The sequence below is a fragment of the Mustela nigripes genome, chromosome 8 (genome assembly GCF_022355385.1).
Source record: "Mustela nigripes isolate SB6536 chromosome 8, MUSNIG.SB6536, whole genome shotgun sequence".
Classification (NCBI taxonomy): domain Eukaryota; kingdom Metazoa; phylum Chordata; class Mammalia; order Carnivora; family Mustelidae; genus Mustela; species Mustela nigripes.
The window spans coordinates 55,712,176-55,739,119 of NC_081564.1; the positions used below are offsets into that span (position 1 = coordinate 55,712,176).

The 26,944-nt window shown below is 43.9% G+C and overlaps 1 protein-coding gene across 10 annotated transcripts in view; it reads left to right on the forward strand.

Moving 5' to 3' along the window:
- The window catches only part of FHOD3 (formin homology 2 domain containing 3), a 471,315-nt gene that overhangs the window by 110,358 nt on the left and 334,013 nt on the right, over positions 1-26,944 (forward strand). The window lies entirely within an intron of this gene.

Below are 26,944 nucleotides of genomic sequence, written 5' to 3' on the forward strand. Positions count from 1 at the left end.
TGTTGGCTGCAAACAGCCATTAACAGGCATCGCCACTCCAAATGGATTTGTGGAAATATGGCCCAACACAGAGATAGGGATTTGGGCTGTCTGAGCTGGGCAGCTCACCAACCCACCCATCTTCCTATCTTCCTTGGTATTCTCATGTTTTTAAAAGCTAAATATTCTACTTTCGTAATAGTTTTCCTTTCCAAGAGAGGGATACAGAGAGCTCTGACATGTGACATTCAGAGGAGGTGCACTTAGACTAGCAAACTCTTCAGAAAATCTGCCCTCTCTCGTCTCAGTCATTCTCACCTGGAATGAATGAATACGATCTGATTGTCTTTTACCTGAGATCTTCTGCCCCCTGTCATTAGGGAGTGTTATTAGGGAAGTTAATGATGCTGCATGTTGTGGCTGGCAGCTTGAGAGTCAGAACAGTGTATAAACCACCTTCATGGGGGTGGTGAAGAAGAAGGGCTATTGGCAGAAGGTCGTGTATTAATGGTAGGCCACACTGGGACTCATCAGTGAGTGTAATCAGATCACGCATGAGTTTTCGTTTGGGTTCGTCGCACCATCCCTCCATCCACTTGGCCCCCACCCACCTGAAAACATGTACTAAGCATACATGCTTCTGTGTCTGTTGAGGGACGAGGTCATATATGAGTCCAGCGTTTTGCACATAGCAGGCCCCCAGTGTCCATCGATGGGCAGTGGCAGTGTGTGGTCTGCCTGGATCACGCAGTGATAAGGCTATGGCTGCCATCCTCTGGCTGCCCTCTTCCTCTCCACTTGCCTCTCCTTGTCTTCTCTTCTCATGTGCATGGAGGTTTGTTTGTTTCTTCTTGTTGTTGTTGTTGTTTTGAAAAAGCAGTTGTAGGGCAGGCCCAGGGGGCTTTGGTAAGGCCACAGAGCTTCCTGCCAGTGTGCAGTTAAATGAAGAATTACTACTTCTCAAATTCTCCTTTAGCTCTAGTCTCCAGGAATTCCTTAGGCCTCCCTAACTCGCATTTCTCTGCAGATGCTGTCGGTGTTGCCTGTGCTCATAAACAGCCGCCATGGGAGTAACAGCCCTGGTGCTGGAGAAGCACATCTGTCATGGGCTCCCAGCACGGCTTTAGGAGGCTCACACTCATTACTCCAGTCAGGTTCAAGTCTACCAGCCTTGCAAAATGGGTAGCCACATCCTCATCTTACAAATAAGAACGGAGACTCAAAAAGATTCAGAGACCAACAAAGACACAGGTGTAAGTGGCCAAGCAAGAATTTGTAGGGAGGTCTGCCTGACTCCAAAGCCACGTTCTTGCTGCATGTTACGCTGCTTTACTAAACTCTGCTTTGAGATCTATAGACACCCTGTGTTAAATCACATTCAGTGTAGACTCAGTTTCAGAGTGTGGATTTGAATCCTGGCGCTGCCACTCCTTGGCTGGGGTCTTGAAAATCCTTTTTAACTTGTGCCCCTCAGTGTCCTCATCTGTAAAAGGGTAATGATAACACTTGTAGGGTGACATTGTCAGTGATTGTCAACTATTTAAGTAGCACAGTCCTTTCTAGGAGGAAACAAAGGCAAATGCTGTAGGGAGTGTTTGAAGCCAAGGAGTGTGAGGCCTTGGCTGCTCAACTTCCTGCAGGGAGACCCCCTACAATCCTGAGACCACCTTGCAGAGCTCTTGGGCTATACTTGATGACTACTTCTCCAGGGTAAAAGCAAAATTTAAAATATATTACTTTATCAAAAATGGATGAGGATGGTTTTTTCAACAAATGGTGTTAGAACTGGATATTAACATACAGAAGCATAGGTTGGGCCCTTACCTCACACCATATACAAACTCAATGGATAAGACCTAAATGTTGGAGTTAAAATGGTAAAAGTCTTAGAGAAAAACATGAGTAAACCTTTATGATATTTATGATTATGATATTTGATCAGCCAATGATTTCTTACAGGACACAAAACCAGAAACAAACTGATTGTAGGCTTTGTAACCTTCTGTCTTGTCCCTTTACCAACCTTTAAAATCAGTAGTAGGAAATTCAGTGGGCAGTGGTTATGGTCGGTTGTAAAGGAAGAAAAGAGCTGAATGGTGTGCAAAATTGGGGGATATAAATGTGGAATCTTGAAGATGGCCTTTGTCACTAAGAGGAAATGCACATATCAGCCTGGCAAAACTCAGGCCCCCTTGGCAGGATTTTACAAGGCAGGGCCTGCATTAGTGGATGGTAATGCATGCCCAGGAGAGGCGTGTTTGAAAGGGTTAACCCTCTAGGTGGGGATGCTGTGGGCAGGGCTAACAAGTGTTACAGGGCAGCTGAGAGGGAGGTGTGAAAGGTATAGAGAGCATGGGGTGGGTGGGAGCACTGATGGCACCAAGTGGGAAAGGTGGTAACCTCACCAGAGGATGAAGCTGAAGACCATGCACTGAATTGGCTCACATCCAGGATGCTGTGCCAGTGGCCACTGGAGTGAGGGCTGGAGAGCTGGGGACTTGTCAGGGAGCAGCCAAGAGCACAGGGACTAGAATCTGGCCAGAGCTGGAAATGTCCATCATGAGGAAGACCAAGGATACCCCCAGCCCAGGAGTCAAGCCCAGAGTGTGTAGTGATTTACCTCCTTAGAAGGGGCAGGCCTCTTGACTCCACAGTGAAGGGATCACATTACTGGGCTGGGTAAGTAAAAAGTGTATGAGCGATGACTGGGGAAGTGGTCTGTGGTAGATGAGTTGAACAGGTCCTACAATCCTTGTTGGGAGGGGCTCCTGAAATGCTTTGCTTACTTCCCTGCTGGAGAGCTAGGCCTGAGAACTTCGGTGACTGGTTGAGGTGATAGAACCAGTTAAAATCAGGGCAAAGTCTTGAGTTGAGGCCTGGCTAGTGCTTCTTAGGGAGCTGAGCTTGACAGCCTGCCAAATTCCTTGTCTTCCAGGAGGAGACCATCTGAACCACCATCCTCCATTGACAGTGGGTCACTCTTCCTTCACTAGTGAGGAGGAGCCACACTCAGGAGGAGTGTGCTCCTCCTGAGTGTGGCTGAGGACTATGCTCATTTCCTTTAGCTCCTGCTTTTTATGGCCTGGAAAAAATCAGGCTTCTGATCTGAACATGTAGGCATGATATCAATAAATAGACAAGAATGGTTGTTTTAACGATTAATAACACATGGTTGGCAGTTCCAAGAGTCAGTAAAAACTCCTCATCCTTGCTGCGGTTTGTCATGTCTGTTCCATGCTGATGACCCTTCTCTGCTTTTCCTCACCTGGTTAGCACCTTGTTGTCTTTCACTGTTCAGCTCTGTGCTTGCTCCTTCAGTGAACCTCCTTCACTTGATCTGCCTGGTCTGGATGCCCACATATGGGTTATGGTTGACTTGTTGACTCCTTTACTAGTCTGAGTTCCTTGACTTTGCCTTTCATCTTGGTGTTCTCAGCACCAAGTACTATGTATATTTTAGGGCCTGGTAATAAATAGATGCTCAATAAATGTTTATTGTTTCAGTGAGTGAATGAAGGAAGAGGTCATGGTTTGCTGTCAGTCTTCAGAAGTGAAGATCAAATGCTGAGTTCTGGCCACTGGAAGAAACCATAGCTTTGATATCTGTCCCATAGCCTGGCTCGTATGGTGTGGTGGGGGCTGCTTTGGTAGCTGGGGCAGCAGCTTTAGGGAGAAATAGTGCTCACTGCTTGAAATGTGGTTTCATAGTGGCTTGTCCAACTCTTACTAGGACTTGGAAATCAAATATCCTTTCTTCCCTGAAGGCCCTTATCAGTTCTATCATGGGAGTTGGAGAGAGAGCAGTTAGAGAAACAATAAGCATGAGAAAAATGATCAGAAGAAAAGAACATTGACCAGGAGCGCCATCACCTACAATCAATTTCTTCTGATTTTGGTGCCCTGTAAGAAATTGTTGGCTAATCAAATATCAATGATATCAAATATGATAATCATAAATATTATAAAGGTTTACTCCAATGTATTTTTCTAAGAGTTTTATTATTTTAACCTTGACATCTATGTCTTTGATCTATTGAGTTTGTATATGGTGTGAGGTTCAGCCTATTCTTTTGCATGTTAATACCCAGTTCTAACACCATTTGTTGAAAAGACTATCCTCATACATTTTTGATAAATTAATGCATTTTAAATTTCACCTTTATAACTTAAGGGTTTTTGTTAATTTCTTTGCGATCTGGTGTAAAGAAAGTTACTAAAAATAATGTAATTCCTCTAAGGGCAATTATGTGATCCTTAAGGAGGAAGCAATTGATTTCATAGCTCTGTTTATATTTTAACATTTATAAAAGGATATTTAATCATTGAATTTTAGTTCTTAGAGCACACAGAGATCTGACCACTAGAACGCTTGTTCCTATTTTTCAGTGGTTGTTTTTATCTTATTCACTGTGCCCGATGTTTTCTTTATTATTGCTTTTTGTTGGTATAATAGAATGCCCACATTGAAAATGTTTGGAGCCCAACATAGAGTAGGTGCTCACATGGGTGCATCTCCAAAACCTGGCCTTACTGGCACAGGACAGTGCAAGTGCAACAGTTAATTTCCAAAAAGAGAGCAGAACCAAGATTCTGGTTCCTCCTCCCCAAATGAGAGAGTACTTAACTTATTCCAGAATTATCTGACACTCTTCTGCTTTAGAACCTAAATGAAGGCTACTGTTCCACCATTGGCAGATTGACCTGCCTGCTGCCTTGCTCCCTTTGAGTAGGGGCTGCTCCCAGCAATGGCTGCTCCCTTGACCTCCCTCTCCCTCCCACTGAGACGCTCCTAAAATAGATAAGGCCCTGATGGGCCATCTGTGGGGTGACAAATGGATCACTGGAGTTGTAGAGTAGGAATTGAGCCCGTTGTATAAAGTGTGCTCTGTACTTGCCTAATTATAACCAGGACTGTCCCTCTCCCTACCCCACAGAGTCAGCAAGGTGGGGGATATTAACAGTGCTGGGGCTATGGCCTTAGGGGGAGGGTGGCGGGGGACAGAAGAGCTTCTCAAACAGTGCCCTTTCTTTAGCACTTTTAAACAAGTATAATAAGGGTATCTGTACAAATGCAAGGGCCTTCCATTATGTTCATCCACGCATTTAGAGAACAATGTAAGATAAAGCTACTTACCGAGAAAATAAAAATGACCTTAGTTCTATTTAAAATTAAACTAAAACTTATATAAATGGGGCAAACTCTAAAGGGAAAAGCTGCTGCCATTCTTAAAACAAAAAACAACTAAACGCTGTTTAAATGCACACGATTTAAGATCAGGGTGATTGACAAGCGTTGAGGAAACAGTTGTATTTATTCTTGAACATCTGGGAAAGCTATCTAAAGGTCTTGGAAGGTTCTTGTGACATTTTCCTCATGAGGAGGTAGATGGAGGTCTGGGGAAGAGTTGCCCAGGTGGATTGCTTCCCCCTAAAGCAAGACTGAAGGTCGAGAGAAGCGTTGGCTCTTAAAGCAATTTTATAATAGTCAAAATAGCTTTTGCCACAGTCATTTCAGATTTTTTGCCTTAATTAGTAAGAATTTACTATTGAGTAATATTAAGGACAAAAAATATTGATTAGGTGTGGAAATATAATTGTGAAAAGAACATAAAATCCAATACGTGAAAAAGTGAATGATAGAATTTGCTCACTGCCTGGCGGCACGTGGCTTTGGCACATGTGTCCCAGAGAGCTCACCAGTGAAGTTGTCCCCAGAGGCTGGCCAGGGCCTCTGCCCACCAAGGCCGCGTGGAGAACCTTGTTTCCAAGAAGGACTCAGTGGAACAGCCATCAATGGGCTTGGCCAGAACCAGGACCAGAGGAGTGCCCGCCTTGCAGAAACTCGGTTGTATAATTGAAATGCTCTAGTTTTTAGTAATAGTGATCAGAACCCTGTCAAAAAGATGGGCTCTTCATGTTTTCCATCATAAGCCCAAAGTTAGTGTCTGGTGGTGTTTGCAAAAAGTGGCCTTAAGTTGGGTGGCCGACGCTGTCCCCTTGGCCCAGAGGTGAAGATACGTGTTTCCCAGGTGAATGGCCCAGTACCACCTGTGTTCTGATTCACCTGCAGGGGGGCATGCAGAGAGACACGATGAGCCTGTGGCTCCCTCCCAGAGGTTTCTATAATGATTTCCCTGATGAAGAAAGCAGTAAGTGTGACCTGTCCTTAATGTGAGTCTGGAACATGGCACCAGGTTGTTGTGTGGGCTGTGCTCTGAGGCCCCAGCTGCTGATGGGACCAGGGAGCCCATACTCCTTCGCAGTCTGGGGAGACGGGGGGATGCTCTCCCTGTGGATGGTGAATTGATTTTGGAGTCGAGATGGACCCTCCTGGGGTCACATCTCCATTTGTCAATCCTAGCCACACCCATAATGCCAGGCAGCCCGGGCTTATACATGTCCTTCATGGCCAGTTCTAAGGCACACTTAAACTGATTGAAATGCTTGAGTTCTCCTTATTCTCTAGCACTTGCCATATTCTGTATATAATTCAATTAAATGTCACTGTGGTAAGATACATATAACAGACTTGGTTATTTTAGCCCTTTTAAGCATACAATTCTGTAATACTAGTTACATTCAGTGTTGGACCAGTGTCATCACCATTTCCAGAACTTTGATCTTCCCCAATGAATTCTGTACCCAAAAGCAGTAACTCCCCATTCTCCCCTCTCTCAGCCCTGTAACCATGAATCTACTTTCTGTTCCTGTGAATTTGCCTATGTAATTTTAAAACCCAATTTAAAATGCTATTTTAAATTGGCCTTTGAAGCAAAGTTGAGCTTAGAGTTGAAACCTTGGACAGCTTGCTTCTGGTTGTACAGTCTTTCAGGGGTGCATGCTGACATTAGCGGGCCTACCTCCTTTCCCACCCTCGGAGCACTACTAGGAGAGACTGACAGAACACGGTCTGAAGGTGACCGATCTTGTGGGGTACCATGGAATGAGCCCAGGAGGAGCCACATGGAGGTTTCTGTGAACAGCTCCTTGTGCAGCCTCAGGGAGGGAGTCCTTCCTGCTTTAAGATGATGAAACGGATTTTCATTGTAAAGTACATGGACCTAAAAGTCCTACTAATAGAGGAGTTGGAAAACCAAATCCTTCTGACCTCCACATATCCATCTCTAGGACTCTGTCTTCCAGAGTGCAGAAAGGACATTTTCTGGGGGGGGGGGGACCCTACATTTCTCTCTGTAACTAAATTTGGCAGAGTGTTCCAGAGCACAAGGTATCAAGAAGGACCAGAGCGACACCAGGACAATGCAGGAGGAGCTCCTCCCTTACCCAGGACCACTGGGTCACTTGTCTACCCAGGTTAGCTCATCCCCAGACCCTGGGGGGCAGGCCAGTGGCCCCAGCTGGCTGCCAGTGGTGATGACAACTGCGAGGATAGTAGCAGCCCCCCTGCCATGTTTATCTAGCACATTCTATGGGCTGGGCCTGGGTAGGGGATTTCATTGTCTATGGCTCTCATGCTCCCTAAGAAAGATGGCAGTGGATGGGGTTTGGGGAAATGGAAGCTCCCAGAGGTCAGTTGAGGCTGTCAGGAGAGCACTCGGCTGATGGTATACCATGGGGCTTGGGAGGGCCTCACAGTGTGGGGAGAGTGCTGCTGCTGCTGACCTTGTAGCCCCTGCTGTACCTCCCCTGTGCTCTGCAGTGGATAGGGCAAGGCTCCTTCTCCCAGGACACTCCTCTGTGCAAAACAGACATGGAACCTGGAGGGGGAACCTAGGAGGGGGGTATCAGGGGCCTGGGGAGCAGAGACTGCGGGACAGGGGTTGGACATCTCCATTTCTTTTGGAAGGTCCGCAATGTTTCAGGGGAATGCTGGGCCTCTGCGGAGTGCCCCTTTCTCTGTGTGAACAGCGCAGGCTGTGGTAGGGGCAGTCTTCAAGCCCAAAGCAACCAGAGAAAGTCATCTGTCAGAATCCTAGGTGTTTGTGCTAATTTGCTCATTGGGAAGGTTCTCACACAACCCCTGTATATTCTTACCTTGCGTATATTTCTGTCAGTTTTGATTTTATTTCTTAGTCACCAAATAGTGACAGAATTAAATTACCAATGAGTCTTCTCTGATAGGTAATCACAAAAACCAGAGGTAGGGGTGTAGGATGAGAGTTGATTGGGCTGTCAGTGAGAGAATGGGGAAGAAAAGAGAAAGAGAATTGGACTTTGTAAAAATGACTTAGTATGCAAGGATCTATTCATACATCATTAAAATTTAAATTGTATGCTTCGGTTTGTCGCTGAGGACAAACTGTATCTTTTCAGCTTCATTTCATTTGAACTGTTTTATTAAGGCAATAAATATTTAATTGGTTGAGGTCTTAAAGTTTGCCAGGCTGCAGTAAATCTATATTTAGCATAAACCCCAGTAACATTGTTAGTTATTTCCAATAGGATTAAAATTATCAGCGTGTTTCTCAAATCCTAAAAGAAATACCAAACCCTGAGGTATCTACAGTTGTTGATTCTCATTTGCAGACCTTTTTGTTCCACCAGCGAGTGATTCTTTGTCCAAGACCACAAAGGGTGGTGCTGCTCCTTCCCTTGCCATGGCATCCCGGCAAGTGAAAGGGATCCAGTCTCCTTGATGAAGGTTGATGATCTAACTGAATGGTCATCAGATGATCTCCTGGCCTTCTGTATTGCTTAACTTGTGAATCAGCTGGAAATAAATTTTTCAAACAAGACTCAAACGCCCTAAGTGTCTGAGTAGCTTGGACACGGGTGTCCTTTTTAGCCATGAAATTTAGAAAGGAAATTTAGCCATGAAATTTAGAAATGAAGCATCTGCCCAGGACATTCTGCTGCCTTCAAGGCCCACCCCCTCCCTTGCCGTCCAGCCACATCGGTGCCCTTAGACTAGAGCTCATGCCCTTCCTCCTGCTGGCCAGCGCCCTCCCGTGCCCTTCTCTCTGCCTGCAGTGGCCTCCCCACCTCTTAGCCCCTTCACTTGTCCAGTGTTCTGTGTTCTATTCAAAAGAACAGACAGGTTTTGGTTGTCAAAACCAAGGAGACCAGCTTCCTTAATTCAATTTAAATTTCTTCCCCCTTGGTGAGAGATACCGGAGGACCCAGAATATATGCCCGTATGCAAATGTTTTTATTTCATGAGATTCTATCTTTTGGAAATTTCTTTAACCACGTGCCTTGTCTCTTATTGCTGCCATAGAGATGTAAGAACTGGCAGAGGATTAAGAGAGGAAGAAGACAAATGGGGAACTTTCAGTGACATTCCCTCCCCAGATACTGGGAAAACAAGCCAGTCAGCAAACGAACTGCCTTAGAGAAGATTATAATGTTGGCCTTAATTTCTTTTACCAACTTTTTATTTTCTTGAAGTGCATCTACTCAAGTACTATTTATTGGCCTGGAGATTTTTTTGGTGTCGAGGTTTTATTTATTTTAAGGTTACTATGCATTCAAGAAATTGGGGCTGAAAAGTGTTACTTTTAACGAACAGGAAAAGCATTAGACCTATTAATGCATATTATTAAGCATAATGTAAGAAACCATATTCAGTTTTCCCACCAAAAGTCATCATTTTTGGTCTCCACGATGCACTGCCTTTTGTTCCTGTAGGTAGGTGGTGGAAATTGGCGGCCAGGCATCTCTTTGCATTTAAACGTACGTCCCCATTTCGGATTAGGTTCAGAGTGGTGGGGTCAGCCCTGAGGATAGATGCTTCCCCACAGCTTCGTGTTCTAATGTATTCTGAAAAGGAATTTCACAGAGCTTAGCGTCTAGAATGTGTCTCATTCCAAGTAAAGACTTTAGGGGTAGAAAGATAGAACAAAATGCTTTATTCTCTGTTGCTCGTCATTTTAATTTTTTTTTCCTAAAGAAAGCACACATGTTGCTTTTGTGAACGCAGTCTGAAGATTCTCCACGTGGGTTCGAGTGCTTTGTACTCCAGACCTTGGCTGAGATTTGGGGGTAGCCCAGTGAAACCGAGGTAACGGGAGTTGAGGCTTACGATGAAAACGTGTGCATGAGAGGCATGCAGAAGTCAGACCCTTCGGTCAGAGCCTACATTCTCTTGCCAGATGGGAATTTCACTCTTCTAAGTAGGAGGACGAAAACAGCGGGCTGGAGGGGAAGGCTCCATGTTAGTGGGAGAGGAAAAGGAAGAGAAAATAGCTCTCAGAAGAACTTTGAATAAAATTAAGGCTTATTCGTTTTACAGTTGGTCTGGCCGTAAACATATTAAATTCTTACCCGTATCAAATTCAAGGAAAATGTTGTGAAATAACACTGGATGCAGTAAAAGGGATTTTAAGATAATTACAATGTGCCGTTCCTCTCTTCAGTTGAGAGTACTCTGGAATCCGATGCCCCGGCAGCGAAGTCAGAAGGAACCGTTACTCTTCCGCTAAGCCTTTGGCCTTGCTCCGGTGTTGACTGTCTCCCCGTCGGTTCACAGGGAGGCCTCCTGGGCAGCTGGTGGCCGGGGCAGCTGTGGTGACCTAACTCCAGGGTGCCTCTCCCATCGACGGAGCTCCTGATTTAGCTGTGGGGTTAACCAGCACGGCAATCTGAGCCCTTGCTTTCTGTTTAAATAAAAAGGCAGATGCTTCACACATGTTTTCATGAATTGACATAAACCATGGAAGGAAAGAATGCTGGTACTCAGGAGTTGCCCTGCAGCAGCTTGTTGCTTGTAATTTTTAGGTTTTCTGTGCGAGCAAATGCGGACAGTCACCACGCATCTGTGCTGCCCCTGGATTAGGAGGAACCCAGGCTCTTTTAAGTGCCTGAGGGGTGGGCGGATGAGGCATCTATAAATAGGGGGCTCGTGTGTCTGACGGAGCTCTGAGAGATGGCAGGGCTTCCTTGGGCAGCGTCGGCCCACGTGGCCGAGGAGGAAGAGGGGGCTCTCTGATTTGGCCCTACTTTCCATATCAAGAAGAGCAGATGCTTAAGTCACGGAATGAGCCCACTGAAGAGCCTCAGCTCTGGAACCCAGGCTCCTGGGAAGCCCTAAAAATAAGCTGGAGAAAGGGTTTGCCTTTTCTTGAAAGTACTGGCCTCTATGACTTTGGAGGCATCAGGGGGCTCCCAGTGGACTGTGCTGTTAAATGACCCTTGATGAACGCTCGTGTTTCTTCCTGGGCTCCCCTCTTTATGAAGCTGATCTTCTCCTTGAAGGCAGGGGTTAGCAAGGAAGGAGGTGGGCCCTGGAAATTCTCAACGGTTGTGTTGGGTTTATGCTGATCGATCGGTGAGCATGCCAGGCTCACGTCTGTGTTGGATGAAGTGATGGTGAGCACGCTTGGAAGCTGAGCAGTAGCCTGTGACCGGCTCGTGGTGTCAGGCCTCGCATGGACTGAGCTGTCCAGCCGGCAAGTCATGAACCTACTGGGGACACTTAGGGAATGGACTCTTTGTCATGGACCCGTCTAGAGTGGTGGGTCCTGCTTGTCACCTGGTATGGTGCCGTCCCCTCCAGGCTGGCTGAACGCCACACACGTCAGTCTGCTCACACACCTTGGAGCCCGCGTGCCTTGTGTGCTGCCTCAGCGGGACAGGGGTTGGCCCCATGGGATCCGAGGGTGGGGCTAGGGGGCAGCTCTATTAAGTGAGCTCAGCTTTACCTGGGGCTGGTCCTCGTGAGGGCAGGACAGCTGGCTTCAGAACAAGACCTCAGATAATGACAGTTAAAATTCAGCATTAAATTGTTCTCATCCTCACACTTCAGGGTTTGTCTAAAAAGTAGTGTTTGCCTGAAGGCAGAATCGGCTTCTGGAAACAGGTCAGGAGGAACCCTTGTATTTGGCTAGTGTCCTTTAGCTTATCTGTGATTAGCTTAGATGCTTAATAAATTCTTCTCCCGTTCCAGCAGCTTTATGACCATTGGGGTCTGGCTGTCTGGTAGCAGTTGAGGATAACAAGTAGGAAGTCACACAGTCTGGGCGGTGTGAATAGTAAGCCCAGACGTGTCTTGCTCGTCTTTCATTTCAGCTGATGACTCCGCAGTAGTGCTGGGGTTCTGATGTTTACCATGATTTCTTTCGCTCCTGCCCATTCTTTACCCCAAAGACAAATGGTGAGGTTAAATATGGCTGTGACTCAGCCAACACTTGGCGGAAGCCCAGTCGTGACCATGGGGGAAAGCTGGTGCCACAGTCACAAGTCTTGTTAGAATTAGCATTCCCCTGTTCTTCGTTTTCACTGAGGTTTTCGTAGCTCATATTAGAACTTATTCTGACCACTAGTTAATGAAGTATTCCCAGGCATGTTTCAAAAACTAAAGCATTTTTTAAAACAAAAATAGAGATGAGATTGATTTGCTATGGGACATTCATGTGAGAGAAAAGACACACAAAGTCCAATGCTTATGCTCGGATAAAAAATTGTTTTTCAGAGGCACCTGACTGGCTCAGTCATTAAGCATCAGCCTTTGGCTCAGGTCATGATCCCAGGGTCCTGGGATTGAGCCTATGTCAGACTCCCTGCTTGGCAGGAAGCCTGCTTCTCCCTCTCGCACTCCCCCTACTTCTCCCTCTCCCACTCCTCCTACTTATCTCTCTGTGTTAAATAAATAAAATCTTAAAAAAAGTTTTGAATTTTCAAATACTGATTGAAGTAGAAACCAATGAGGAGGTTGAATAACCTCTTTTGTAAGACTTCTCATTCTTCTAAAGTTAGTTGACAGTAACCTCTTCGACCCCAGCCACAGCAACTTCTTTCAAGACACTTCTCCAAAAGCAAGGGAAACAAAAGGGAAAATGAACTTTTGGGACTTCATCAAGATGAAAAAGCTTCTGCACAGGAGAGGAAACAGTCAACAAAACAAAGAGGTGACCTAGGGAATGGGTGAAGATATTTGCAAATGACACTACAGACAAAGGGCTGATAACCAAGATCTCTAAAAGGACTCCTCAAACTCAACACCCAAAAAATAAATAATCCAGTCAAAAAATGGGCAGAAGACATGAGCAGACACTTCTCCAAAGAAGACATACAAATGGCTAACAGACTTATGAAAAAGTGTTCATCATCATTAGACATCAGGGAGATTCAGATCAAAACTACATTGAGATACCACCTTACACCAGTAGGAATGGCCAAAACCAACAAGGAAAAAAAAAATGTATTGGAGAGGATGTGGAGAAAGGGGGAACCCTCTTACACTATTGGTGGGAATACAGCCACTTTGGAAAAAGTTCCTCAAAAAATTAAAAATAGAGCTACCTTATGACCCAGTGATTGTACTACTGGGTATTTACCCCAAAGATACAGATGTAGTGAAAAGAAGGGCCATATGTACCCCAATGTTCCTAGCAACAACATCCACAATACCCAAACTGTGGAAAGAGCTAAGATGCTTTTCCATGGATGAATGGATAAAGAAGATGTGGTCCACATATACAGTGGAACATTATTCAGCCATCAGAAGGAATGAATACCCAACTTCTGCATCAACATGGATGGGACTGGAGGAGATTACTCTGAGTGAAATAAGTCAAGCAGAGAGAATCAATTATCATATTGTTTTCACTTATTTGTGGAACATAAGGAATAGGGTAGAGGACATTAGGAGAAGGAAAGGGAAAATGAAGGGGGTGGGGAATCAGATGGGGATATGAAGCATGAGAGACTGTGGACTCTGGGAAATAAACCAAGGGTTCTGGTTGGGGGGTGGGTGAGTCTGGTGGTGAGTATTAAGGAGGACATGGATTGCATGGAGCACTGGGTGTTATATGTAAACAACGAATCATGGAACACTACATCAACAACTAATGATGTACTGTATGATGACTAACGTAACACAATAAAAAAAAAAAAAAGGTTAGTTGGTTCTCAAAACTTGAGTCCAACCTAGCATTTGTGGAACTGAGTTTTCCAAGACTGTAAGCACTGCAACCTAACGCAAGACCCGAGGTTGTATATAGTTAGTTTTTTGTATGGGTTAAATTCTAGAAGGAAGAATACAGTAAGTAAAGTGGTGACTGGCTTAATTTTTTTCTTTAGAAAATATTTCCAAGGAATAAATGCAGTATGTACTGTTGAAAAACTATAAATGGGGTTCTAGGTCCAGGGGAGGTGGCTGGTGGAGCTTCTGGAAGAATTCTCCAGATTTAGTAGTTGACAAAAACATAATAGGGACATGTAGCCTCGTCATCCAGCCAGGGCTGCTGTGGATGCTGGTTGTGGTTTTCGGTCACATGCCAGTTCTAGGGGACAGCAGGGCTGTGCTGGTTCCTGGGTGGCAGCACCTGTGTGAGTTGACAGTTTATAATGGGGAGACAGGAGAGGCTACCTGAAGAATTACAAAGGGGTCAACATTGGAGTGGATGGAGCTTGAATAGAGTCAGGAAGAGGGGAGCAGGGGTCCACTGGACCCAGTGTGCCCAAAGTCTCCCTCCTAGATTGGCATACAACCATTGCTTTTAGGGTGGGGATGGTATTCCAAAAGGTATACAACTTTTGTTCCAAATTTTTAAAGTAGTTTAATTAAACTGGTGGGTTTTTTGTTTTTGTTTTTGTTTTTTGAAAGAGTGGCACATTCACCTGGCTCTAACTTTGAACAGTGTGGTGAAATATCCTACCTTCTCTCAGGCGATATTCTCTACTCCCATTCTGCAAACTCACCAGTTTGCCATTACACGTAAGCAGTGTTACTAATTCCCTCTGTTTTTATGAATAGAGAAAAAGTATAATTTACCTTCTTAGAATAAAAAAAATATAATCTATTATATGCACTACTTCTCACTTAATATTTTTTTATTATTATTTTTTTTTATTTGAAAGAGTGAGCCACTGGGAGCTGGATGGATGTGAGGCTCCCAGGAACCTGGGATCATGACCTGAATTGACGGTAGCCACTTAACGGACTCAGCCACCCAGACGCCCTCACTTAATATTTCTTGAGGCTTTTTCCATTTTAGTAAATAAAGTGCTTCCTATTTTAACAGCTGCATAGTATGGCATTGCATGTATGTAGAAACTTCTATTCAGTCCTCTGCTCTGTAGAAGAATAGTTGGTTTCTTCTTGGCTGTAATAAACAGCGCTACAATGAATAACTTTGTATGTGTGCCATTTTGCACATGTGCAAGTGTATTGGCAGGATAAATTCCAGAGTCAGATGGTCTGTGCACTTAGAGCTTGGGTAGATATTGCCAAATTGCTTTTCAGAGGACTTGTTCTAATTTCCCCTCCCACGAGCAATTTGAGATTGATTTGAATGGGTTGGAATACTTCTTAGTGTGTCAAATAATAATGGAAAAACCTTATTCTATGTGTAGGTGTGAGAACACCATCAGAAATGGGATTGTAGCACATCCCAACAGCACAGGAGATCCCCAGAGCCCCGATGTCCCGTCAGAGAAGCCCGCCCCTGGACAGTAGTGCTTGTTGGCCCCTGACTAAGGACACTCACCCCTGGAAAGCTTGAATGGGCCTGTGATCCAGCTCAACCTCCTGGCTGCCCGGAGGGGCATCGTTCCCTAATTACCCCGGCAGCAGCTGTGGCTGAAAAAGCCTTTTGAGAAACAAAAAAGATCTAGTTCAGATTAGGAAACACAAAGTAGGGTCCCCGAGTAAGGCCTTAATCAAATCTGATTTAATTAAGCACTGACAGAAGCTATCTTCATCAGATGTGTAAGAAGGGTGTAACAGGGAGATGAGCAATCAGCTTAAAATCTCCGTATTTTGACAGCACCAAAGATTTAATGTTTGCATCATTGCAACATGAAGACAGGAAACCACCAAGCCGGGGGGTGTTAGGATGGGAGGCCCTGCTCAGGAGCCTTCCTGGGTGTCCCACTGCCCCGGCTTCCCCACCGGCCCTGCCATTGCTTGCTCAGGGCCTGCCTCCTGGGGTTTACCGTGCACATGCCCCCTAGTCTCTCTGCCTGCTTCCCCCTTCCCCAAGCTTCATATCCAAATCCTTGTTTGGCTATGAACTTTGATATGTAAGAACTGAAAGCTTTCTGGTTATTAGAGCAGCACACATTTATGGTAGACAATTGGCGGGGTTTGATGGAAAGCTGTGATTACAATTTTGGAGTCTTGTTAGGGGTTAGTTTGGGTTAGAATAAGGAATGAGCAGATGTGGAAAAGGAAGATGGGAATGGGCTGTACTGAGTTGGAGTGAAGTTCTCAAAGTATGTGAAACAGCTGAAAGTTCTCAACAGCGTCTTGACCACAGGGAATGTGTGAAGAGAAGATAATCAACCCCTCCCCCCCTTTTTTTTTGCCAGGGTGAATCTGTGGATTCCTGAACACAAACCAACCTGATGGGGGACATTCAGATGTATTTGGGCTCGTTCATCACATGCGGGGCTGACTTGGAAATACTAGACTGTCATTTTAATGCATCGAATCGTATTGGATGGAATAGGGAAAAGTCTCTGAGGCCCTGTGGAAGGGCTGTGAGCAGTGGGCACAGTGTTGGGAGGCCCTGGGACCACAGCATACAATGGGGAAGGCTGGAAGAAGCACCAGAAGGATGGCAGGCTTGTGCATACATGTCGTGCACTCGGGTTTTTATTAGCAGTAGGTATAGAATGAAAATAGTAGTAGAGAAGAATACATTAAAAAATTCAACAATACCCTAATTCTTAGCTGTCCTTATTATCCTGCTGTAGTTTCTCACAGCAATTACCACCTTATACTTCCAATTCTGTATGCCACTTGGTTTTAAAGCACATGTTTGTTTCAACGTGCTTGATATAGTACAGAACCCTTTGAGCATAACACGGACTTCCGATTTGCTTATGTGTAATTGCCTTTGCAAAAGCGCTACATGGATGCAGAAAACTGTACCCAGCTGAGCTGAGCCACGGAGGAATATACAGCGCACACATGCACACCCCTGAAACGTCTCCCGGCTGCCTCCGTTCCCGTCTTGTTTCGCGAGGCACATTCTGTCCCCATGTGTTCCAACTTTGATCTCAGATAATCCCACCCCACAGTTGCTCACAAGCTGCTGTCCCTGTGTCCGCTTCCTCAAGCACCCTTCAGGTTCTATTTTTTTTGCAGTAAAGTGTTAGGTTTATTGTAGTATTTGTGTATTTCTTAATCACTCAGTGTCTTTAAGATTGTGGTCGTTTTTACTAGGTTCCTGCCTCTGCCCCCTCATATGGCTTTTGGTGTTTATTGTGTGATTTTTGCATAGACTTTTTAGGGAAACGTGTAGTGGCTAACAGGAAAGGAGTGTGATTGCGTTAGGTTTATTGCCCATTGTCTTGTCTCTGCCTCCCTCCGCCAACAATGTCATTTCAAGGGGACGGGGTCTTTTGATCATTGTCTCACAGTTGCCTTCCCAGACCCTGTGAACAGTGTCTGGCCCAGAGTGGGGGCTCACCAAATACTTGTTGAATGAATGAGGTATCAGATCTTTTACTGGAAATAGCATCTAGCCACATTGTTACAAATTAATGGTCCTATTAAAATTATTACAGTGAAGGGATATAACAGAGTGGTTGAGTTTGGCAGATAGGTCTGGCTCTTTGGCTGACATAGCTCACTAACGGAGGGCAAAAATGGAAGTGTAGAACATAGGTCAGACAACTTCTTAGAATTTGAATTGGAGAAGAAATGTCCTAACATATCAAAAGTCAATTAAGGTAAGAACAATCAGAATAATAATAAAAGTGCCCACCCCATGAAAGAGGTTATGTTCACATAATAAAAAGAGTGAAGAAAAGAAGGGATCTTAATGGTGGTGTTTGAGCCCAAAAGAATTCAATAAACAAAAGAGGAATTTTAAGATGCTTTGGAAGGACCCAACTTTGTTTTTTAAACTAGTTTTTAAGTTAATGAATCATGGCCTCAGCACCTAGGCATGTATACTGAAAATAGGTCTGTAGTTTTCAATAAAAGACGAACTGTGTGTGTGTGTGTGTGTGTGTGTGTGTGTGTGTAAAACTGTTGGCTGGAATTATTGACACACATGTGCAAGTGTATAACACACGTACACATGTGTGACTTTGCTGCAACTCTGGGAAGTGCTCCATGTGCTGACTGTAGTTTATGCTCACAACAACCCGACATGGCAGCTGCTGTCACTTTGTCCTCTTTCGGATGAGGACACCAAGGCCCAGAGAGGCCAAGCAAGTTAGTGAGGATGGTGTAGCTGGTGAGTGTTAGAGATGGGATTTGGGGATTTTGCATTCAGAGCCCATGTCTCCATGCATTGAGGGGATCACATAGGTTCTGGTGATTCTAGTTAAGAAGATGTGTCTCCTGCCCTCCCTCAGAGGACATGGAGATGTAAATAAAAAATAGCAGTGGGCTTGGTACCCTTGTGAGCAGAGCACAAGGATGGTGGGGTTGGGGAGCAGAGCAGAGGCTTACCCTCTATCCAATGACTAGGTGCTTTGGAAAGTGGCCTACATCAAAAGGAGCCAAAAACTCTCCCCAAAGAAGAAAACACAGGCATGTACGTATGGGAAGGAAATAACATTTATTCGATTTTTACTTCATTCTAAGACTGGTCACTTTTTATACCTTAGTAATTGATAATTGGGGATCCTGATTTTGGGATCAGTTGTTCCGTTTCGTTTACTCTTGGCAATATTTCTGAGGTTGGTTCTGTTACCTTCACCTTCCATAAAGGAAGGTGAAAAGTGTCCAAAGTCACTTTGACTTCAGTTCTTACGCACCAGCCAGTGAGGAATTATCTGAGAAATGATGAAGACACACAGAGTATAGCGCAGTTAGGATTTAAACTCAGGTCTGTCTTGATAACTTGTCTTTTTCTATTGTAAATAAGCCATGTGTTGAGTTGAGGTGTGTTTCTAGAAAAAATATAGGAGGAGATTTGAACAGAAGTGATGACATTTTGACAAAGCTTAATGCAAATGTGTACTTAGAATAATGGAGATCTCCTTACTGAAGTGCACCAAGCTTCTCTCCTGAAACTTGCCTGATAGTCACTGGCCCTTGGATTCAGTGCTCAGGGTCACTGTTCAAGAGGTTTGAGACAAACTAGATTATTTGCTCACTTCTGGTGTATATGTTGTCTGTTCTCTGCTAGAATGTAAGCGTCAGAAGGACAGGCACGTTTGTTGTTACAGTGAGGAGGATTATGGGTGAGGATTAAAGAATATGGTTCTTCCAGTTGAACATGGCCATCCTTTAACTAAATTTAAGGCAGAGGTCACTTTAGCCAATCTAAAGATCTCTAGTAGATTGGACCTTTGGCATTGACCATTGTCAGGTGTAAATTCTGGAAAAATTTTAATACAGTTGATAAGATTCTGGAAAAATTTTAGCAGGAATCAGTTGAGAGTAGAATGTTAAATTAAGGGGCTCAGGTTGCTCAGACTTCAGGTGGGGGTATATCATGCTGGGATGTGAAGCTCTGGCCTAGAAAGTGGCATCTCGTGAGGAATTCTGAGATCTAATGAGAAATAGAAGATGGCCAGGCTTCCTTGTAGCAGAGGCATCTGGGAAAAACAAAGCAGCATGGCAGGTAGTAACTGGAGTGTCATTTAGGTGCTTATTGCACTAGGAATGGCGATGCTGGGAGGCACAGGGCTTCTTTGGGCTGCTGTATCTGCTATGTCTGTGCAGGGGGATGGGGGTGGTACTTAGCATAGTATTAATTGCTACCAGTCTTAAAGGATGAGCACACCTCAGTGGGAAAGGGAGCTGAAGAGCTAAGTAGACTTATAACTAATGATCTTCAGAACCCCAGCCAAACAGGTGTAGAGAACATCCAATTTTCTGGCTGGCCCCAGTGGCAGCCACACAGGCTTCCATTCTCATAGATGACCAGTCTGCTGCACAGGGGCCTCCCTATTGCCTTTGTACTTTGGAGAAATTTTCAGATCTGTTAAGGATGAAGTTCATTTCTTTGCCATGGGGAAAAATGAGGGCTTTAAAAATTGTCTAAGTGTGCCTGAGGGCTCAGTTGGTTAAGTGTCTGCCTTTAGCTCAGGTTATGATCTCAGGGTTCTGGGACCGAGCCCTGTGTTGGGCTCTGTGCTCAGCGGAGAGGGAGTCTGTTTCTCCTGTGTGCTTCCATGTTCTCTCTCTCTAAAATAAAGAAATAAATCTTCTTAAAATGTCTATTCTTATAATAAAGAGTAGGACAGAAAACACTGATACGGAAATCAAAAACAGTACAGATCAATAAAACTAGGAGATGGTTCTTTGAAAGAGTTTGTGATGGGCATTAAATAGTACAAGTGATGTGATGAACCCTGGGAGTTACATGCAGCTGATAAATTACTGGACTCCATGTCTGAAATGTTGGCTAATTGAATTTAAATTAAAAAAAAAAAAAACTAGACTGATAATCTCCTAGCCAGACTTAAGAAAGGAGCCAAATAAAATCATGAAAGAGTAGAGATCACAACCAACACCAAAGAAATACCATTATAAGAGAATATTATGAACTCTCTCATATGCAAACAAATTAGGCAATCTGGAAGAAATGTATAAATTCCTAGAAATCTAAAACTACCAAAACTGGAACATGAAGATATAGAAAATCTGAACAGACTCATAACCAGCAAAGAAATTGAGTCAATCATCAAATATCTCTCAACAAATATGAGTCCAGGGCCAGTTGGCTTCCCAAGGTTTTCTACCAAACATTTAAAGAAGACTTACTACCGACTCTTCTGAAACTGGTCCAAAAAATGGAAGTAGAAGAAAAACTTCCAGACTCATTCTATGAGGCTAGCATTATCTTGATCCTCAAACCAGAGAAGATCCCACTAAAAAGAATTACAGCCCAATATCCTTGATGAACATGGATATAAAGATCTTCACTGAGATGCTAGCTAATATGATCCAACAGTATATTAAAAGGATTATTCACCATAGCTAAGTGGGATTTATTCCTGGACTGCAGGTGTGGTTCAACATCAGCAAACCAATGTGATATACCACATGAATAAAAGAAAGTACCAGAACCATATCCTTCTCTCAGTAGATGCAGAAAGAGCATTTGACAAAATACAGCATCCTTTCTTGATAAAAACCCTCCATCATGTAGGGACAGAGGGAACATACCTTAATATCGTAAGAGCCATATATGAAAGACTCACAGTGAATATCATCCCCTGTGGGGAAAAACAGACAGTTTTTCCTTGAAAGTCAGGAACCCAGCAGGGATGTCCACTCTCATCACTGTTGTTCAATTTAGTTCTGGAAGTTCTAGACCGAGTAATCAGACAACAAAAGAATAAAAGTCATCCACATCTGCGAAGAAGTCAAACTCTCACCCTTTGTAGACAACATAAATGACTCCACCAAAAAATTGCTAGAACTGATAGAGGAATTCAACAAAGTCACAGGATATAATGTCAATGCACAGAAGTCAGTTGCATTTCTATACACTAACAATGAAGCAGAAGAAGGAGAAATCAAGGAATCGAACCCATCTACAATTGGACCAAAACCTGTAAGATACCTAGAAATAAACCTAACCAAAGAAGTAAAGAATCTGTAGTCAAAACTATAGAATGGTTATAAAATTGAGGAAGACAGAAAAATTGGGAAACTGAGGATTGGAAGAACAAATGCTGTTAAAATGTCTATACTACCTAAAGCAATCTATATATTAAATGCAATCCCTACCAAAATACCATCAGCATTTTTCATAGAACAGGAATGAGCAATCCTAAAATTTGTATGGAACTGAGAAGACCCCAAATAACCAAAGTCATGTTGAAAAAGAAAACCAAAGCTGGAGGCATCACAATTCCAGGCTTCAACCTCTATTAAAAAGCTGTAATCATCCAGACAGTATGGTACTGGTGCAAAAACAGATGCATAGGTCAATGGAATATAACAGAGAGCCCAGAAATGGACCCTCAACACAATGGTCAACTAATCTTCGACAAAGCAGGAAAGAATGTCCAATGGAAAAAAGACAGTCTCTTCAACAAATGGTGTTGCAAAAAAATTGAAACTGGACCATTTCCTTACACCACACACAAAAATAGACTCAAAATGGATGAAAGACCTCAATGTGAGAAAGGAATCCATCAAAATCCTTGAGGAGAACACAGGCAGCAACCTCTTCGACCTCAGCTGCAGAAAATTCTTCCTAGAAACATTGACAAAGGCAAGGGCAGCAAGGGAAAAAATGAACTATTGGGACTTCATCAAGATCAAAAGATTTTGCACAGCATAGGAAACAGTCAACAAAACCAAAAGACAACTGACAGAATGGGAGAAGATATTTGCAAATGACATATCAGATAAAGGGCTAGTATCCAAAATCTATGAGGAACTTATCAAACTCAGCACCCACAGAACAAATAGTCCAATCAAGAAATGGGCAGAGGACATGAACAGACATTTCTGCAAAGAAGACCTCCAGATGGCCACCAGACACATGAAAAAGTGCTCCACATCTCTCAGAATCAGGGAAATACAAATCAAAACCACAATGAGATACCACCTCACACCAGTCAGAATGGCTAAAATTAACAAGTCAGGAAATGACAGATGCTGGTGAGGATGCAGAGAAAGGGGAACCCTCCTTCACTGTTGGTGGGAATGCAAGTGGTGCAGCCACTCTGGAAGACAATATGGAGGTTTCTCTAGAAGTTAAAAATAGAGCTACCCTATAACCCATCAGTTGCACTTGTATTTATCCAAAGAATAGAAGTATAGTGATTCAAAGGGACACTTGCACCCCAATGTTTATAGCAGCAATGTCCACAATGGCCAAACTACGAAAACATCCCAGATATCCATCAACAGATGAATGGATAAAGAAGATGTGGTATAGATATACAGTGGAATATTACTCAGCCGTCAAAGGAAAGACTTGCCATTTGCTACCACATGGATGGAACTAGAGGTTACTATGGTAAGCGAAATTAGTCAGAAAGACAAATACAATATGATTCCACTCATGCGGAATTTAAGAAACAAAAAAAGATGAACCTGGGGAAGGGAAGGAGAAATGAAGATGAAAACAGAGAAGGAGGAAACCGTAAGGGACTATTAACTCTAGGGAACAACCTGAGGGTTGCTGGAGGGAAGGTATGTCGTTGGCATAAGGGGTAACTGGTTGTTGGGCATTAAGGAGGGCACTTGATGTAATGGGCATTGGGTGTTATATGCAACTGATAAATCCTCAAAATTCTACCCCTGAAACTAATAACAAAAAATCTTAAAAATGTCTATTTTTAGTTAAATTCTTAGAATTAGAAAAATAAATGAGGTCAAGGTGAAAGGGACTTCAAGCCTGATAGAGGAACACGACATATGGGGCAAGAAGGAGCAGAGGGCAGAATTGAGGGAGGGAAGGAGCAGCTCAGCATCAGTGGAGGGGCCAGATGAAGGATGTTTCTTGGGCTAGCAGCCTTTCCTGTTCCCTGGAGCGTCCCGAAGGCAGCACAGCACTGTTGGCACTGGCAAGGAATCTTGTTGCTTTGCAACAAGGAAAGGAGCGAAGTAGCTGCCTAGAGAGCTGACCTACTAGAAGACCAGTGTGTCATGTTTGCACAGTGGGGCAAAGAGCCCGACCAGATTCTGTGAACTCGCTGGTGGACGTGGACAGTTGTTGCCTTTTGCCGACTCTAGACCTGTGTCCATCTCTGGAGACCTCGAGGTTCAGGCTGTGAAGCAGAGAGATCTCAGAATACAGGAGATCGTTCCCTCTCTTCTTACAGTTGAAGGATCCTCATTTGAGAGAAAACAGATAAGGGACTCTGACAGCTCATTGGTGTTGATAGATATTACTGGTTATTTCGTTGTGAGGGCTCTCCATTTACCAGAGGACTAGGTAGGGCGAGTAGCCAGTTTTTAAAACCAGAAAAGAAACAAGGTCAAAATGTTGGGCTCCTGGAAGTCTGGCAGCAGGCTTGAGTGAAACCCATACCACTCAGCACATAGGAGATAAAAATTTATTGAATAAAGAGTGAAATTGGGGGGCAAACTGATAGACATATTGTGAGCATTTCTGAGTGATGCGGAATTAGGAGGAACCACTGTGGGTAGCGAAGAGTGAATGATGCTGAGCCTGTCTCAGATGGGAGATAACAGTGGGCTGGTAGGTCTTAATTTGGGGATAGATTTGATAGGGATTCTTGTAATGTTCTTGTGGACTAGATTTTAGTATTGAAACAAATCACCATTTCTTCAAAAGTAGTCTTACTTTAAGTCATCAGAATGGACCCCAAGAATGCCACAAGTCTTTCATGTCTTCATTTAATAAATAAATTTTTTAGAAAGTGTCTGGTATCCAGGAGACCTACTCCAAGAAATTTCAAGTGTTAAGAAGCTGACAAGAATACCTAAATGATGTGGGACCAGTTAAGATCTCAGTTGAAGTTAACCAAAAATGTGGAACAGAATGGAGCTAAATGTCTTGCCTCTTGGGTTAAACATTTTGACAGGAATATGGGCTTGAAAAAATAGCAATCCTATAAAAGACCTGTATATTTTGCAGAATATAAAGCTTTATAGGATGAGATGGCCTATAAACATTAACTTTCTGTTAAAGGCATATAAAGTGCCTCCAGCTTCAGTGCCCTGCGAGCCCTGTCTTGGGGGGACCCTGACCCTTTGGCGGGTATACTGAAGAGCATTTAGGACAACACCAGACAGCCAGAGGGCTGGGGGAGGCCGGGCTGGAGAACCTGGCCGGGTTGTACAAGGCCTCTTCCCGATGGTCATGTCTGTCCTGGGAAAGCAGCAAGCCTGTTCTGGGTGGCCCCCGAGGGCAGCCCTACCTCTGCGGATCAAGGTTACTGGCGACCAGATTGAACTCCATTCTGAGCAAGCCTGATGACTGGGTTAGGGTGTGTCCTTAGTGGGTGGAGAGCAGAATCTGGTAGCCTCTCTAAATCGGAGATTTTGCTCTACTGGACAATCTACATTTTAATTTTGGAGTCACTACCATATGGTTTAGAGATGGGTTGATCATTGTAATTTGGGTTGTGTAATACTATAAAAGGAAACCGTGCTAGGGCTGTCCTTTAAGTGGAAAGGCTCAAGGAAATTTCCAGAGAAGCGAGAGAAACCATGACTGTTTTTGCAGAGAGCGAGTCCTGTGCGACGTACTTTTGGGGACACAGTGAGCATGTTACTCGAGCAGGGGAGCGAGGGGATAGAGGGCAGGGGACACAGGCAGCAGGCTGCGTGTGGAATGTGTCCCCAAGAAGGCATTTGCATTGAGCCTGTAAAGGTTGACTCCATTCAATAAATCTTGAAGATGAAACAAAAAGCCCTTTCTCCCTTTGGTCCTTCTTTTTGAGCATTTCCGCTTTCCAGTAATCACAGCTTTGATTTCCCAAGAATGCTCTGCCTCTCCGGGAGTTGAGTATTTCAGAGCGGTTATTAGTGCTGGCATGGCTGGCCGAAGCCTGTCAGGCCCATGGCTGGCCTGGAGACTTTCTTCAGAAAGAGACCCTGATTACTCCTTATTTTTGCTCATGTTGTTTTACTCTAATCTGTAATTTAAAATCCACTATACAAAGAGTCTACAGGGCGCCAGCTGGATGCTGGTTTAAAGACTTTCTTTTCTTTCTCTCTTCTTTTTTTTTTTTTTTTTTTAATTTTAAATAGGACTGTCAATTTTGGTGTTTGCTGTTTAGAAATTGGTGAGCTGTGCCTTTGGGTCTCCTTACCTTCTGTGCATGGGGAGGTTGAAAACAAAAGCACCAGTTTGAGATTTAAGCTGAAGCTCCCAGCCCCCACCCCCACAACAGAAAAGAGGGTAGGGAAGTCCCGCAGTGCCTTCATGGTACATCCAGGAGGGAAGGACCAGCAGGTTTCTGGAATTAGTCCTCTGATCACAGCCTGGGCAGTTGTGAGCTCAGGAGTGTGTGCTAGATGCCTGGCCCTGCCATTCTCTGGGTGTGTTGGGGTCACACGTGGAAGGGAGGAAGGTGGGCGGGGCGAAGGCAGTGCTGGCACTCGTGGGTCACGGTCAACCACAGAGGGCCGTAAATGGCACCTTCTTGCTGTTTTTGAAAAGAAAATGCTTCACTCACATATAATAATGTTTCTGTCTTGACTTTTGTTTAGTGCTCTTGTGTTGGGACTGCGGTTTTGTTTTTGCAGGGGGGGTGGCTTTTCTTGATTTTATGAATCTCTGCCTTTTCAGCTTAGATGAAAACCTTATCTTTTCCATTCCCTCTAACTGTTCAAATATCTTAGGCCCACACGTGGCCTTTTGAACAAAATCATTTCTACATCCAAGCTCAGTAGGACAAGGTCTAAAGGACATCTCCAAACTCGGCTCTTGCTCTGGAAGGACACTTCTTTCAGAAAAGCAATGAGGCAGTGTGTGTTTAGATATTTTTACTATTTAGAAAAAGCCTTTACAAATTTATTCTTTGTCCCAGTCATTTAACTTCCAGGAGTCAATCCTAGGGAAATCTTATGAAATACAAGACCTCAACATGTCCATTTTATTTTTTATTTTCTTTAAAAAATTTTTTTAAGATTTTATTTATTTATTTGACAGACAGAGATCACAAGCAGGCAGAGAGAGAGAGGAGGAAGCAGGTTCTCCCTGAGCAGAGAGCCTGACGTGGGTCTTAATCCCAGAACCCCGGGATCATGACCTGAGCTGAAGGCAGAAGCTTTAACCCACTGAGCCACCCAGGCGCCCCAACATGTCCATTTTGAAGCATTATTTAAAACAATAAACTCTAACAATAGTGTAAACAAACTTTGTCTAATGGTAAGGGGATCCATGTTATTTCTACTTGTCTGGTTTTTGTTGTTTTTTTTTTAGTATCTTGTTTGATGTGTTCATTTGACTTGTTCCAGAAAGTCATGGGACCAGATTTCTTATGGATGAGAAGCTAGACTAGATAAGGTTTAAATCACTTTGCATGAACAGCTCGTGTAAGAAAAAAAAGATGTTTGATTTAGAATATCTCCTACTTGTTGAATGTATACCCTGGGTCTTCTGTTCCTGGCAGTATGGGAGATTTTAAAAGCACTCCTTTTAGAGAATGCCAGTACGGCTGACGGTAAACCATTGAGCATCCTTTAAATGTGTGCAGAGAGGAAGCACTCACTGGA